We start from the raw sequence: 17,085 nt of genomic DNA on the forward strand, positions 1-17,085 counted from the left end.
CTGCTGCCTTTCCACATTTCAAGATTTTGTGGCTTTTTCTACTTCAAGTATGGATATGTATTCCTAACTGCATGCCTGGTCAGTGTTTTTTTATCACTGTGCTGTCATCACTGCTTGTTTCATTTAGCAGTTTTTCAAAGTAATTACTCCATACTTCAAGCATATCTTTTTCTTCCGTTTTCATGTCACCTTTATCATCTCTAACTCCTTTTACAGCACTCTTTCGTCCATTCCTAAGCTTCTTCAACAACCTTCAGAATATTTTGCCACCTTCTTGATATTTATTTTCTATATTCTTGCCAAAATCCTCCCATGACTTTTGTTTAGCTAGTTTTACACACTGTTATAGCTTTCTTACATTTGTCTCTGTATTCTGTAAGAGTAAAAGCTGACTTATTTGCCAGGAACTTTTGATATGCTTTCTTCTTTTCCTTCACTGCCTCTTTAACTTCCTGTGTCCACCAGGGAGTTCTGATTTTTTTATCCTTGCACACAACCTCACCACATGCCTCTCTGGCAGAATCAATCAATGTTTTCTTCAGAGTTTGCCACTGAATCTCCAAGGCTTGATTCCTGTTCTCAAACTCTTTCATTTTCTTTTCAATAATCTTTCTGTATTTTAGTCTACAGTTCACATCTGAGAGCTACTCAACTTTTATTCACTTTAAAACTTTCTTACATGTTATTCTTTTCAATATGAAATTCAATTTTATCTTGCTCAAGACTAAATAGTGATCACTTCCAATTTCAAATCCTCTGTACACTCTGGTGTCCTGCACCAGGGAGAAAACATCACTATCAACAACAATAACATAGTCAATGAGACTTTTCTTATTCCTAGCCTCTTCTCTCCATGTGAATTTGTGCACATGTTTATGTTGGAACATGGTGTTAGTAATAACCAGTCCATGTCCTGAGCAGAAATCCAACAGATATTTGCCATTATTATTAGCTTTGCTCTTTTCTCCAAATTTTCCCAAAATATTTTTGTATGTCTCACAATCATTTCTTACTCTGCTATTTAGATCCCCAACAAGGACCGACTTTTCCTTTTTCATTGTGTCAGTTGCTTTTTCTAAAGCGTCAAAAAATTCCTCCACTTCAACCTTAGTAGAACCTTCTGTGGGACCATAGGCACAAATAAGTCTCATTGTCCAGTTCCCCATTCTCATATTTGCCCACATTACTCTACTTGAGACTGCCTGCCATTCAAGAAGATTAGCCTCGTATTTTGTGTTGAATACTATGGCTACTCCTTCTTTTCCTTGATTGTCATTGCCTGAATATAACATTTTGTATTTATTGCTCAGAAAGATCTCACCAGTTTTGGTGTTTTTTGTTTCAGTCACCCCTATTATGTCGATCTGGTACTTATCTAATTCCTCGGCTAGCTCTATTTCTTTGCAATTCAGGCTTCTTATGTTGATAGTACCAATCTTTAACTCTGGTGATGTTGAGTTGGGGTCTGCTTTCAGATTTGCTCTAGTAGCTGACTTTTCACTGTTTGCCCTGGTTCCCTGGCATAAACAATGGGGACCTTGTTTAAATGGGTGATGCCCCAGCTGGCATGAAATTTTGTCATGTTGTACCATTATTTTTTATTTTGGTTTAACCAATAAGAATACAATTTGGTCGGCTAAATCCCAAATTGCCAGCCCATCCTCGTTCGTTCAGTATCAAAGTAGATACCCAACAGGGTGCACCACGAGAAGGTGAGGATTGGACATTATGTCAGAAGCCCTGGTCGGTTCTCTGCATTCCTTTAAAGGCATGTGGAGGTCTCCTCTCAGTTATACAGCTTTAACCCTTAAGCACCCCCTAGTACTTTACAGTACTATAGTACTTTAAAATAATCAATCAAAACTAAATGGGTAATGGGGAAACCGTTTGTATTTCATATAAATTAAGTGTATTTTGAAACCAAATGAAATGAAATATAAAACTGTATTCAGTTGGCATGGGAAGGGGATCTGCTTTGAATAGAACAGTGAATTAAGTAGAAAGCACCTTTTTCTGCCTACTGTAATGTGATTCTAAATCAATGGAATAATCTCTGTGTTCTATATTGAATTGTATTCAATTCTCTGTATTTTTCTCTGTATCAATTCCATATTCCTACTCATCATTGGATGTTTTGAATTTATCCTTATTTAAATAGTAAAGGGCTGAGATTTTTTCAATAAATAATGAAATATTAAATTTAAATCACACAAAATAATAACTATTATGAGTTCTGCATCATCTAATGATTTATTTAATGTCAAAAGTTCATACTTTTATACGTGAGCAATTTTTAACTGTATAGTTTATTATTTTTATATGTAGAAAAGATCCATGATTAGATAGTTGAACAAGTGGGGGAAAGGTGGATAACGCATTTATTTATGTAATGCAACGTATTACAAGTTGCATTAAAAGTGGATTATGCACCATATCACATGTAAAAACTGTTATAAAAAATAACCTATGTTAAAAAAAAAAAAAACTCATTGGTTGATTAACCTCATTCTAGTGGCTATGAAGATAAAATAGTTTGCATTTAAGCACTAAACATTCCCTGAATTTTGTGAATAAAGTTTAAACTATATTTCACTCTGGTGTTCATTCTGCTGCTACATTACCTCTTTCAACATACACTATTAAGCACATCATAATGTCTGGTTACTCAAAATGTAACCAGGCACTATGATGTAAGTAAAGCATAATAATTCTAAAATTATTCTTTTAATTTGATGGATTTTCAGTTAGCTGCTAATTTCATGTTATCTTGCCTTTGAAAAATACTAGTGACAAAACTAATTTTGCTTGCCTCTGTAATTGCTGCAGTAATGTATGAGTGCAAGTCATTTATTTTACCACTGAGGTTTAACTGATGGTGAATTAATCGATCTCGCATGGAAGTGACGGAGCTTCCTACTGGAAATGCTGATTTTTCATCTCATAAAACAGACAAATCAAATCAGTATACTGGCTTTATAGTCTTAGTTGCTCTGGCTGCTATAATTCCAAAAAATCAAACTGACAGTAGTCGAGTTGTTAATGGAGTTTGTTTTTGTCCTCTTCCTAATTGCTCTAGTCAAAAGACTAAGGAGATAATTATTAAATGTTTTAGAAACATATATATCTGATAGGAGTGGGTGGATTACAGTGGGGGCAAACTGAGGTTCTGAAGTTTGTCTGTTTTATAAAGATATAAAATTCCAAGAAGAAAATCCTGCCACCTCTGTCATGAGACTAGTTTGAAAAAGAAAGATTCCTTGCATCATAGATAAGATTCAAACTAAAAATAATCATAATTTACAATTAGGGTAATTTTTTTTTAATAATTGTTTTTGTGCATTGGAATTTTTATAGATTCAGTTACTGTAATTACATGCAACACTACTTGCCATGTGTGCAATAAGAGAAATATATTTTGAAAATGAAAACTTTTCATTTGATTGAATTCCGAAGACCTAATATTTATAATTTCAATACTCACAGTATTTCTATAACACATGCATGTAATGTGAGAACAAATTCACCAAAACAAGAAATCATATTAACTCTTATGTGATTTTTCAGGAAGTAATTATCCTTTGCACCACTAAGTAACTCCAAGTGAATGTGAAAAATGTCGCCTAGCTGAATGTAATAATCCACAGAGGAATACACAAAACATACCCACAAATCTCAACTTCTCTCTCTCAAATATACCCTATAGTGTGTATTGTGCTGTTTTCATAAGTCTGTGTTGATGATAAAAGTGTTTAATACAGCATCCCAAACATGATCAAGTGTCCTGCTTATAAGAATTTAAGTAGCGAACAAAAAAGGAAAGCCTTCAGTATTGAGGATAAGCTTGAAATAATAAAATGTTCTGAAAGAAATGAGAGAAGAATCATGAGAGCAACAGGCCTAAAGGAATCCACACTGTGCACTATCCAAGACAATGCTATAATAACGAAAAAAAACTTGTTTAGTAGGAACTACAGGTGCTGCAAAGTCTATTAGAATAAGGCCTAAAGAAATATAGTGTTCACTGTACCACCACTTGTATTTATTCAATAGGAATTAAAGTTGTTTGTTTAAAACTATAGTAGCATTTTTATTGAGCTATGTAGTTTTTTTTTTTACTATATATATATTTTTTACCATATGAGACTATATAGGTTTGAGACTGTGCATGTTTTGAGTGTTCTGCCCGTAACCCTACTTTTTTCCATAAGCCTGTTATTTTTGTTATATAAAATTCTATAATGCAGTGATTTTTTATGAACACATATACCACATTATAAGATAAATGACAGTCTTTGTTTAGTTCATGAAATTTGATGAATGTACAGAAATACCTATGTCATAAAAGCCATTCATTCAGTTAATGACAGTGTAGCAGTCATGTAACTTCTGCTTAGGGTATAGTTGATAACTGCACGTGATGGTGAAAAGATTCATGAGAGATTGACAGCTGGACTTGGAAAGCATCAGTACCCAACTAAGAGGGGAGAAACATTGGAATAAGGTCTAGGGAATTCGTCCGGGAAACTGGAATATATTATGAAGTGTCTCTGAAAGCGAATTCTTTTTTTTCAGCAAAAGTAAATCCTATGGATAACTGAATTTATGAGAATGAAGGAAATTTTTATTAAGCAATAATAATATTAATGCATGAAAAAACAAAAAAGGAAAGCTTTTCTAGTCTCAAAGACATAAATGATGATAAAATGATTTATTATGAAATTTAAGCATATGAAGAAGAGCTCGAATTCTCACTGTATATTTAACTTGTATAACATCAATGGGAATTAATTTCACCCGTAAAAGATAACTGTTTATATTTGCCAATCTGAGATTTCCTGATGTAAGACAATAATTCATGCTCAGTGAAGCAAGAGTGTGGAAGAAGAAACATATATATATATATTGCAAATGAAGAAACTGTATAGTATGGAAGTAAAAACCTTTGCATTAGATTACACCTCAAAGAATTCAATCCAAAAGTTGAAAGATTGATTGTTATATGTTAAAAATATTTATTAATTTTTATAACAACTCTGTAATAATGTGAGCCAGCATATGAATAATTTTCTTATTATAAAAAAAAGGAGATATCAAAGGTATTTTATGTTTCTAAGCAAAAAGCCTTGGATCTGAATAGTTTTATTTGTTGATTTGAGTTTTTATCTTGTATGCAATTTTTCTGTTTGGTTTTATTCAACATATACATTTGTTACCAAGATATGTATGTATAGCCAGGTGGAAATGGTGTTTGCATCCATAACACTAGGATGCAAAAAAAAAAAAAAAAAAAAAAAAAAGACTGTTCCAAGTTCAATTTCAGTAGCCGACTAGAGGAACTTTTTTTTTGTCTTTCTTTGACTGGCTACTGAGTTAGTCGATCTCTGGCAAGTGGATTCATAATTCCAGAAACTGAGGATTTTCATCCCATAAAATTAAGAATATTAACCAATTAACCATAGAACCCACGCTATTTCAGACAATAATATATTTCATTAGAATTAAAGGTGATGATGAGGCCATGAGATGGCAGCAGGTATCTGCCATTTAATATCACTGATAGTTTGGGCCAGCTATTAATGATCAGTGAAGGGTGGAGTGGCTCCCACTCAGTCTCTAAAAGCCAGACAGGGTAAAACAGCCTCATCCATTACCTATGGGGAATAAAAGGCAGTATTGAATTCCTTCCAGATGTATTTTTTATTTGGTCTTGAGCCAGTCATTATTAAACCAATCAGAAATGATCTGCCAAGTTTTCCTTACCATTTAGGATAAAATTATACAGAAATAATATGAAAACACAAACTATGTTAACAGAACTCAGATCTTTCAAATAAGGACAAGTGTATTGTCTTGACGTTGTTCTCTTCATGTTCGAATCTGCCATCTTGTTATAAGTCACTTTCATAAAATAAAACACAACTGATTATAAATTGATCACCAATCTAAGGGTAGAGAAATTTCTATTATACTGTGCCACTCTATCCTTAGATAAGTCTATATAAAATAGCAGGATCAATTCATAGTTAGTTAGCAGTCTCCTCATTCATTCTGGCCGAAGTATTTGTTTTCCACTTGGGTCTCCCGCAAGACTCGAATTTTTGTGAACGGTGCAATAAAAAGGAATTCAGGCAAACACAATAATTAGATTAACAAAATGAAATATTTAATATAAGCTATATAACACATACATAAATTCTACTTCTAATTTTAAACAATAGAATCAAGTTAAACATTAGGTCAAGTCAATCACATTAGTTCAATCTTCCAAACCTTCACATACACTATCTCAGTTTCTGAGTCACAAAGTTCCTACACTTAATTAAACATAATAGAACTTCCTATCTAATCGGTTTCCGCACATTTCTCAACCATGCTATAAGCTTAAAAACATCGCAGGCAATAATAGCTGTAAATACCTCTCAAGCAATTCTTATCTTCAATTCTCAATTTCGAAGAATTTCCACAGTTAAAGTTAGCTTAAACGTAGCGTAATTAACACTCAATTCTTCATGCATTGAAATAATTCAATATGATAGTCCTTACCAGAAATAGTTCCTAGTACATCAATTACGTTGTGTGTATACTTTTAAAATATATTTATTTCACTTAAGAACACATCTATAAGACTTATCCACAGTTATAACTAAAACACTATTAATTGCACTTCAGAACTCTAGACATCAACTGTAGGGTACTTTAATTATCCTTGTTACCACTCATTAACCAATTAAACACTGTGTAGTTCTCCTTAGGGCAAATTAGAAATAAGTCGCAATTCTAGACTAACTGGGTTTATTCAGAATTCTTCACTGAACGTCCAGCCTTTTATATTATCAGATTACGGCATTAATTTCTTTTTATTATTACTGCTGACTTCACCTTCAGCTAATTATAAGATTAACTTCGTCCTTGCTCGCTTATAAATATTATCCCCTTTTAACTTCTGCCCTTGAGAACCTTTCATTTACTTCCACTTCTCTCGTTTATACCCTTGCTTCCTTTCACTTCAAAAATTCCATCTACCTTTTTTTTTTTTTTTTATTCCTTCTCCCCGCTCACGCTCTGTTCTACTCGCGCTCGTTTACTTTATGCGTTTCCATGACAACAAATAAACGTAAACGTTTTCGTTAATGTTACGTAAGGCTATACCACTACATTGAGTTAATAAAAACACAATAAATAGAATATTAGAGCTACTTAATCAACTCTTTCATTTCGTATACAGATAACTGTTATAATAAATTATACACATATTATTGTTTAATAAATTAATAGCTGATTAAGTTCAGAATAAATACTTAATAATTCTTAAATAAGGAGTAATAAATAACTTTTATGCAAGTCATGATTAATATATAATAAACAATGTTAAATGTGAATAAAAACAAAATACACAACATAGTTTCATTCACAGTTTAACAGTATCATGATCGCAAATGCACAATGGAGGCACTACAGTTTGTGCCTGAATCTTAGACCCAACAAATTTTTTGGACTATTAAAGCAGCTGAACATTTTTTAATTTTCGATTGCATTCTATTTTGAAAGTGACCACATTTTTAGCATGCAGAGCAATTAAAATAATTGCTCTGCACACCAAAGTAAATCAAAGTTAGCTGCTAATACAAAATTGAGTGGGATTTTACTGTTCTATCAAGATAGCAGGTTCAGTAATCATGTTTCTAAAGACTTGTTATAGCCAGTTATCACTATTTTACACACACATACGTACATACATACACACACACAATGTGTTTTGTAACACTTCTCAGTGTCCCGGTCAAAGCCTTATAGCACCTATTATTTAAAAGAAAATCATAGGAAACTATAATTTCTGGACAGAATAGAATGAGTACCAAAACAATGCCATGCTTCGGTAGTGAAAGCATTGTTGCAAAATGCATCTAATAAAAAGAATGTCATAAAACATCAAAAAATTATCTTACAAAAACTAGGATTAATCAAGAATTATTAAGATGAGATAAATCAACTTATTTCATGCCCAATGGAGAGTTAACACGGCATGAAAGTGCAAATGACCTGTTAACCAACTAGTCATTTGCATTTATGAAAATGCAAATGATTAGTTGGTAAACAGGTCATTTGCATGTTTTTGTATAAATGTTTTTGGGCATGAGCTCAAAAACATTTTACCTGAAAAAAAAAAAAAAAAAAACTTTCAATTTCCTGAATGAGTGAATATAGCAAATCCTTTAAGATATTGTAAAATCTTGTATAGAAAAAATTTAGAAGTAAAATTTTTCTATATCGATTTTAAATGGAAAATTAAATTTACATAAAATACTTGTAATTAAATTAATGTAATAACTACTTTGCTGTATTAAATTTTTATAAGAACCACTAGAATTGTAAAGACAAAAAAATAAGCTCAGACAGGATTAGGCAAATAGACCTAAGGCTAGCGAAAATAGCGAAGGTCACCAGATTACAAGTTTTCCTGCCAAAACTCAACAATAGCATGGGTGGCAGAGAAAACTCTCTAGTAAATCCAGGGAACTAAATTTGAAGAAGGGCCAAGGTTGAGAGAGTAAGATAAAAGGCAGATATTGAGGGGCAAAAAGGATCTTGATTCGAAGTTTTTTTGTGTGCCAAGTCTTTTCCGAGGAGGGAGAGTTACATTCCGCGATCAGGAGTTCTGATGATGATGGGAAATTAGACAGCAGTGGAGACGGTCCTTTTGAGATGTCCTACCATATGATTCTTCAATGATCTACGTGTGTGCTGTATATTGCTGTCATAAACTAGTACCTGATTGGAATTTTTCAGAAGAAGCAGAACGTGCCTGTATACTTTAGGATCTAAGACTATATGTAATAAGCTGGCAAGATTGTAAGTAAGATGATTTATGTAAAATTCCTAGATTGTGAAATTTAGGTGATGAATGTTGGTTCTATTGTCTATTAACAAAAAGTATTAGAGAAGTCGGAAAGCTGTACTTCTGTTTGAATGTGAATAACTTTTTCCTGTTTATAGCACGAGTAAAGATAAAGTGTGTTTAAGTCTATCCAGGTGTCTGAAAATTTATGTGAAATTTTAATGTCTTTGTCTTAAAGCTTAAGCAAAAATGCTTGAATGATTGTATGGAGAATTAGACACATGATCTGTATTGTCTTCATTGTTATCTAGTTGTATTAGGCTAAAACAGACACTTGATAACTGCAAATTTAAGTTCTGTAATTTATTTGTCTTAGAATGAATAAACATAGTTGTTTTGTTAATAGCTTGTCTGACCTTGCCTTACCAATGCACTGTCTCATAAAAATACAGAACCTGTGTGACCAAAGAATAGTGATAGCCATGACTGATTGATATTAAGAAATAGGAGTTGCTTGAACTAGAGTTAATTTAAGAGATATTTCTCGTGGCTTATTGTTTCTCTTGCATGTAAAAGAAAGATAAACAATTCTTTTACGCAACCCTTAATGGTGCAGCCGAAAAATAAAAAATAAAATTTTAAGGATCAATACAAGAGATACAGCAAGGTAGTTTAGGGAATTGGTTCCGGTCAGAAACAATTCCTGTGTCTACACTTCGAGCACGTGATATAGCTTACCTCCGGCCTTGAGAAAAAAAAAGGGAGAGGGTAAAACTATAGACTAAAAGGATTAAAAATAATCACAAGTTTTGTGCATGAAGAGCTAGCTCAAGCAACGATGATAAACTCGGCATTAGGACCGATATGAAAAAGACATTACAAAGGCAGAGTCCGACGTCAAATAATAATAAATAACAAAATAATAACAATAATATTAAAATTAAAAGATAGATATTATTACAATATTACACTTACATGTATACAATCAGAATGTTATATAAAATAAAATAACATTACAAGATTAACAAGTAAATGTGTTAAAAGCGATAAATGTTTAATGAGTAAAAATAGTATTTAATGCTTGCAATATTTCACACAGTTACAGAGACATCATCAGGGAGAACTAAATGAGATGTAGGGTATGCACGGGATGTCCTCTATGGATACCTGCCTGAGGCCTAGAATGTAAACTGGAATCTCGAAGTATTAGAGTTTCCCATATTCTGGGAAGTTTTATGCAACCATATTTATTTCAATTAGGCTGAATTTAAAGAGTGGTAGCACATTCTAAAAACAGTCTATCTCTTCTAAATTTACTGTGATGGAGCATGGTCTACAAAGTCAGACTGACCGTAGTCATGACTGCAGATGTATTTTTTATGTTCTTCAATTTGGATGGTAGCTGATCCTCCTGTCCATAGTGGGTCAACTTGCAGCAGAACAAGGAACTCTAAATACACCTGGAGCTGAGAGTGGAGAGAATTTGTCTTTCACCATCCTCTATGTCAGCTAGTTTTAAGTGGCAGTTGAAAGTGGTACAAATATTGTATTTCTTTAAGATTCTAAATATTTTTTCTGACATAGAGGATGGTGATAGCATTATTAAAATCTGTCTGAAGAGAATGTTGTGGATTGGAGGAAAATGATTTTTTTTCTATATCGTGGGAACTGTAACCATTATTATTACACAACACCTCCAGGGAGTCCAAAGACTCATCGAGGGAGGGCAACTACACTACAAGTCTCTGTCTCCACCACCAATCCACCAACTACAACGAACTGCAACTAGCATCATCATCTACACCAATGGCATCTACTGCCCATCATCACCACTAGTATTTTCACAGACAATCACAAACATCCATAACTACAGCGGGATTCGAACACGCAGCCCTTTGACTGGAGAGCAGATATGATGACCACTCGGCCAACCATGCCGGCTAAAAAAAAAGTGTAGCATATGTGGTTGAGTTCTGTTGCAAGAGAGGTCTCATTGAAACAAAGGTGATAAGATCTATGGCTTAGTGTTTTTATGACACCATACTGCTGAGAGGGAGGGGGGAGGTTGATGTGAAAGTATGTGAATGTTGTTATGTCCCTATCTTACGATTTTTGTTTGTTTGTTTTACAAACTGCCCTCGTCTATATTCTCCTAACTTCTACTTTCAAAACATCACCAAAGTTTCTACTAATATCTGAGCTATTGTTCCCCGTAGTATCCCTAGTATTTGTATTTTAACTGCGCCCTTTGGGATACTTAGTTTAAGATATTTTGTACATAAACAGAGAAAGGAACTCAAATATCTGAAAGTGCTATTATTGCAGTCGTGACACTATTTCTTGTTACTCAACATTAATTCCTTAAGCTTCCTGTTCTTAACATTAATTCTCCACGTGGTTAGGCTCGAATGTTTCTAAGCGGTGCATTGGATATAGCAATATCAGATAACTTTCTTTATCATTAAACAAAAGGTTTATTATTTCTCTAAACATGGTACATATCAAAATGCTCAACTAAGTTACTTACACACTAAAGTCAGCTTAATACAAGTAGTTGGGCTATGATTAGACAAAGGTTACTACAAACATGCCGCCACAAAATTTCATACAAAACATGAATTCACTTAACATGGAAAAATTAGATCACCACACATTATTAGGTTATTCAACTTCAAGTATACTAACAAACTCATTAGCTACTCTAGCACATACTCATGACAATTCCGATTCTCTACACATCACACTAGGCATTCAAATTCCTCAGGCTACTAGATTACTCAATTCGCACTAATCCAATTCAATATTAACAAAACCATTTACTTCATTAACACACAACTATGTCATTAACTTTCCTTTTACAATGTAGTAGGCACTCAAGATTCTTAGGACAATTAAATATTCACAAATTATCAACACAAGCTAGTTTACTTTTAACACTCTCTATCAAATTCTAAAGTCCTATTATAATTTCTCCCTAATCACTTTAACAGTTCCGTAATAAGACAATGGTACCTATCACAAACAATTTCTAGTTAACATAAGACAAAGTTCACAATACCTTTCTTTAGCTTCACTTACGGGCCTTTACCTTCTACTGAACGGACTTGCTTGCATAACTTCCTTGCAATTCAGGGCTGTATAAACATCTGCGCCGCCGGCTGTACTATCCGAAACGAGGACATCGATATTTTCACAGCTTCCTATGACTCTTTGGTATATTTCGCTTTCTACATAGGAATACGGGAATAGCTTTCCCGCTCACCTTCGATTCCTTGTTGTGACATGAGGATATAAGCCATATCTCTCCACTCAGGAACACCGTTAAGTCCACTGGAAAACCAAACTAAGGCCCAAGAGAGCCTACCCCTCGAAAAGAACCAAAAGGACCAAGCCACGATGGGGGGGTTACCAACCCTTTTATAGCTGCTTCCCTAACGGCGCTCTTTCTTACTTCCTTTTTCCACCTCCTACTAGTTTTCCGTCTGTCTACCAATTGGGTAGTATTCAGCCGCCATACGTCATTTTGATTGGCAACTCGTAACGAAGTTTCTATCCGGGTATAGGCCCTAAGCGATATTCCGTTATTTCTCTTGTTAGCCTCTATCTTAACCCCCTTATAAACCTTTTCTCAGAATTCTACTTAATGCTTAATCTGTAGCCTCTTACATAGCGTATTTCATGACTCATTCTTTTATGCTTATGGACTTAACTCTTTCATTCTTAATCGCATTACTATATTAATTCTCAGTTAGCTACTTATTTAATACAAATTCCTTGTTTAGTCATAATACATCTTAATACATTCTTTTCTTTTGTTATCTTGACTAAACAATAGACCTTTACATTTTACTCTATATATACTGGATGCAAGAATATCAAATTATTCTTTTCATGCAGGGGATTTTATTTATGTTATTTGTTTTTCATGTTACACCATGATTACTGAGAATACTATATTCTCAAAATATCAGGTGTAACAATGTATCTGCATGTTTGAGTCATCATCATCATAATCACCAAATTCCTGACATGCACTCTCAAGGGGTGTACAGGATATGATAGTACTACATGAAAAACTTACATCATTACTAACTTCCTAACTACAATTTTCTTCCAAATAAATCTGTTACCTGTCAAGACTTCTACATTATCAGATCTTATATTTCTATCTTCTAAGGCACTTTTTACCTTATCAATCCACTTATATCTTGGTCTTTCTCCTGGCAACCTAGCAGAGAACACTTGTTTTGCTAATCTTTCCTTTCCCATCCTGTTTAAGTGACCATACAACAGAGATTAGCTCTGCTAACACATTCCTGGATGCTATCAATGTCAAGTTCTTTCCTAATATCCTCAAGTTTAATATGATATTGCCATTGATGCCATCTGTTCACGTCCCTTATCTTTCTCAGGACGTTTTCTAGGCTTTGGTTTTATTTTTATTATATTTTATTTTTTACCCGACTCTCAAATACATAAGTTAAAATAGATTTGAACACTGTAAATTTAATGTTTTGACTAATTTCTCTCTTATTCCATATGAATTTATTCAGTCGACTTCCTACCATACCAGCCTTACTGATTATGTTGTCTATTTCCATATTTATTTTACCATCTTCATTAAAAATCATGCCTAAGTTTTACTTGTTACTAAGTGGTGAAATGTTTTACTTGTTCTATAGGTTCTCCATTCACAACACAGTTGATATTTTCAATGCTTCTGCCTTTCATTCCCTTTGTCTTGTTATTGCTGACCTTCATACCATATCTATTATAACAGTTATTCAATTTAGTCAGAGAATCTTGCAGACTTGTAGCATATTTATTTAGAAGTATAACATCATCTACATAAAGCAAAAGGCTGATATCAAAATTAGAGATGTTAATCTCCAATTTTGATATCAGGTTTAATATCACTTTCCTTCATAATGTGATCCATATAGATAATAACTAACAGAGAGGTTAATGTACATCCTTGTCTGATACTAGATTTAAGATTAAAACATCTTCCTGTACTTCCTTCAATTATAACTGCTGACTTACAACTCAATTAAAGACAAAGTATTGCTTGATGTAATGTCCCATTGACACTATAGAACTGGAGCGTTTTGGATAGTTTTTCTCTTGGCACCTTGTTATATGCATTTTCCAGATCTATAAAACTTAAATACAAAACATTGTTATATTCCCATGATTTCTCAACTGTTTGTTGTAAAGTGAAAATCTGATCCTGACAGCCTGTATTAGGCCTAAATCCAGCTTTTTCTTCACCAAGCTGGATTTAGGCTTGGTGAAGAATTTCCACAATTTAGGCTTGGATTATTTCCACAATTGTTCTCAAGTATACGTGCATAAATCTTACTATGGACACTCAGTAGGAAAATAGCCCTGTAATGCTCACATTCAGTTTTATTTCCCTTTTTACATATGGGTACTATGAGAGCTCTACTCCAATCATCTGGAATTCATCGCTCTGTCCAGGCCTACTGAACTATGCGGTGCAGCCACTGCAAGACTTTTATACCTCTATACTTCAGCATTTCTAGTCAAATATCATATACTCCAGCTGCCTTTCCACATTTCATTCTTTTGACGGCTTCTACTTCAAGTATGGATATGTATTCCTGATTGCATGCCTGGTCAGTGTTTTTTTTTTTAATCACTGTGCTGTCACTGATTGTTTCATTTAGCAATTTTTCGAAGTAATTACTCCATACAATAAGGATATCTTTTTCTCCAGTTTTCATGTAACCTTTATCATCTCTAATTCCTTTTACAGCACTCTTTTCTCCATTTCTGAGCTTCTTCAACAACCTCCAGAATATCTTGCCACTTTCTTGATATTTATTTCCTATGTTCTTACTAAAGAACATAAAAAAGAAATTGACTGACTAACAAATAAACTGCTTGGCAAATAAGTCAGCCTATTTGCCAGGAACTTTTGATATGCTTTCTTCTTTTCCTTCACTGCCTCTTTAAACTTCCTGTGTCCACCTCATTTTTCTATCCTTGCAAGCCAACCTCACCACATGCCTCTCTGATTGAAACAATCAATGTTTTCTGCAGGGTTTGCCACTGAATCTCCAAGGTGTGGTTCCTGTTCTCAAACGCTTTCATTTTTTCTTGAATAATGTTTGTGTATTTTAGCCTACAGTTCACATTTGAGAGCTGCTCAACTTTTATTTGCTTTAAAACTTTCCTACTTGTTCTTCTTTTCAATATGAAATTCAATTTTATCCTGCTCGTGACTAAATGGTGATCACTTCCAATTTCAAATCCTCTGTATACTCTAATGTCCTGCATCAGAGAGAAACATGACTATCAACAATAACATGGTCAATGAGACTTTTCTTATTCCTGGCCTCTGCTCTCCATGTGAATTTGAGCACATGGGTTTCCTATATACTGAAAAGGACTACCATTACATAATCAGGTGACCAAGGTGCCCAGAAAGGCCAAACTATTATTAGTTTCCTCTTCCATTGTAAATTGGATTATAGGATGAAGGCTATTGAGGTTACATAGAAAATTATCTAATGTGTGGGCAATGAGACCAAACAGAAAAGACATCATCTACATATCTCAACCAGACAGAAGGCTTGACAGAGACTGTCAAGAGTTTTTTTTTTTCAAAATCTTATCTAGAAAAAAATGACAAAAGGGGAGGGATGAGAGTAGAGACCCCATAGAGGCACATATCCCCTCTATCTGTATATAAATTTTGTTCTTCCAAGAGCAATAACAGAAATGAATAGCAAAGGAAAAGAGGTCAATGATATCATTTTTTTAAAAGCAGTGAATGTCATTTAAAGGAATGTTAGTGAACAATGAGGTGATGTCAAAACTCGCTAGGATATCAGTATCATTAACAATTATATTTTCAATGGAGCTTTTAAAATTGGAAGAATTTTTTATGTATGATGTGGTATGACCAGTAAGGAGGGCAAGAGATTTCACTGTCTAGATAATTTATAGCAGGGAGAATCAGTGGTATCTACTATGGGTTGTAGAGAGGAATTGGGTTTATGAATCTTAGGCAAGCCAGGGCGGAAGGCAACAACTGAAAGGTTTGAGGTTTTTGTGATATCAGGAGGCCAGGAAAAAACTTTTTTGAGTAGACTTTTTAATTTCTTGATTTACTTTCTCTAAGAATGATTATCCATTTTCTTATTAAATTCACTGGCATCGAAGATAACAGTAGCACTTCCCATGTTGGACCTAGTAATGACTATGCTGTTATCTTTATATAGTTTATTAACGGCCTTGAACTGGCAGAGAGATTTCTTTTGGGAGGTGAAGATCAAGAAAGTGAACTGGCGATGTCAAGCCTAATGTTATTAGTTATCTCAGGAGCTAAGTTACGGACACTGCACTAAATGTTTACCATTAAGTCTAGTAACGGTACTTGTCGAGGTACGATGGCAATATTGTGGCTGAGATTTAGAAGATTTAGAACACTAATGGAAGCTTCGTTAGTCTTTTTGATGACAAGTTAACTACAATATGAAGAGGTTGCACTTGAACTGGTTGTACTTATTGATATGTTATTTTTTATTTTCAGGAACTAAAAAACACATCTAGAATCTTAAAGCAATACTATCTTTGCATCACTTTCAAGCCCCACCAAGCTACCCTTATCCACTCCACTTAACACAAATTCCTTCCTTTCTCTGCTCCAGGTATATAGAGTTCCTTGTTCCTGCAAGTCAGCCTAGACAGAGAGAAAGATCAGTTACCATCTGAATGGAAGAACATAAAAAATACATTTGTATTCATGACTATGGATACTGCTCACACAATCAACTGGAAAAAGACTACCATGCTCCATTGGAATAAATTTAGAAGAGAAAGAGTGTTTTTAGAATTTGCTTCTGCTCTTAAAAATCAGCCTAATTTGAATAAATATAGTTTCATAAAACTTCCTAAAATATTGGAACCACTAATACTTTCAGATCCCAGTTTACATCCTAAGTCGCTGACAGGTGTCCATAGAGGGCACCGCACCTAGTCAGGACTTGTCCATGTGTTTCAGTTCGTTTTGTGCTGCCTTTGTGTGTTACAAGTCTCATTTTGTACTCCTTGATGTTCTGTAACCGAGATGAAATACTGAAGCATTAAATACTATTTTTAATCACTTCCTAGCATTGTTTCATTCCATTATATCACGAATTTTTCCCAACACTTAAGCTTTAACACACAGATAAATAGAAGTCAGTTAAATTCTACAAAATGAATAACCACAGACACAA

At 33.9% G+C, this 17,085-nt stretch overlaps 1 protein-coding gene across 3 annotated transcripts in view; it reads right to left on the reverse strand.

Moving 5' to 3' along the window:
* Window positions 1–17,085, reverse strand: part of Pcif1 (Phosphorylated CTD-interacting factor 1) — a 300,185-nt gene that overhangs the window by 211,825 nt on the left and 71,275 nt on the right. The gene's annotated exons all lie outside the window — the stretch shown is intronic.

This window comes from Typopeltis vanoorti, chromosome 18 (assembly GCF_054136105.1).
Source record: "Typopeltis vanoorti isolate ZY-2024b chromosome 18, IOZ_Tvanoo_1.0, whole genome shotgun sequence".
NCBI classification, from domain to species: domain Eukaryota; kingdom Metazoa; phylum Arthropoda; class Arachnida; order Uropygi; family Thelyphonidae; genus Typopeltis; species Typopeltis vanoorti.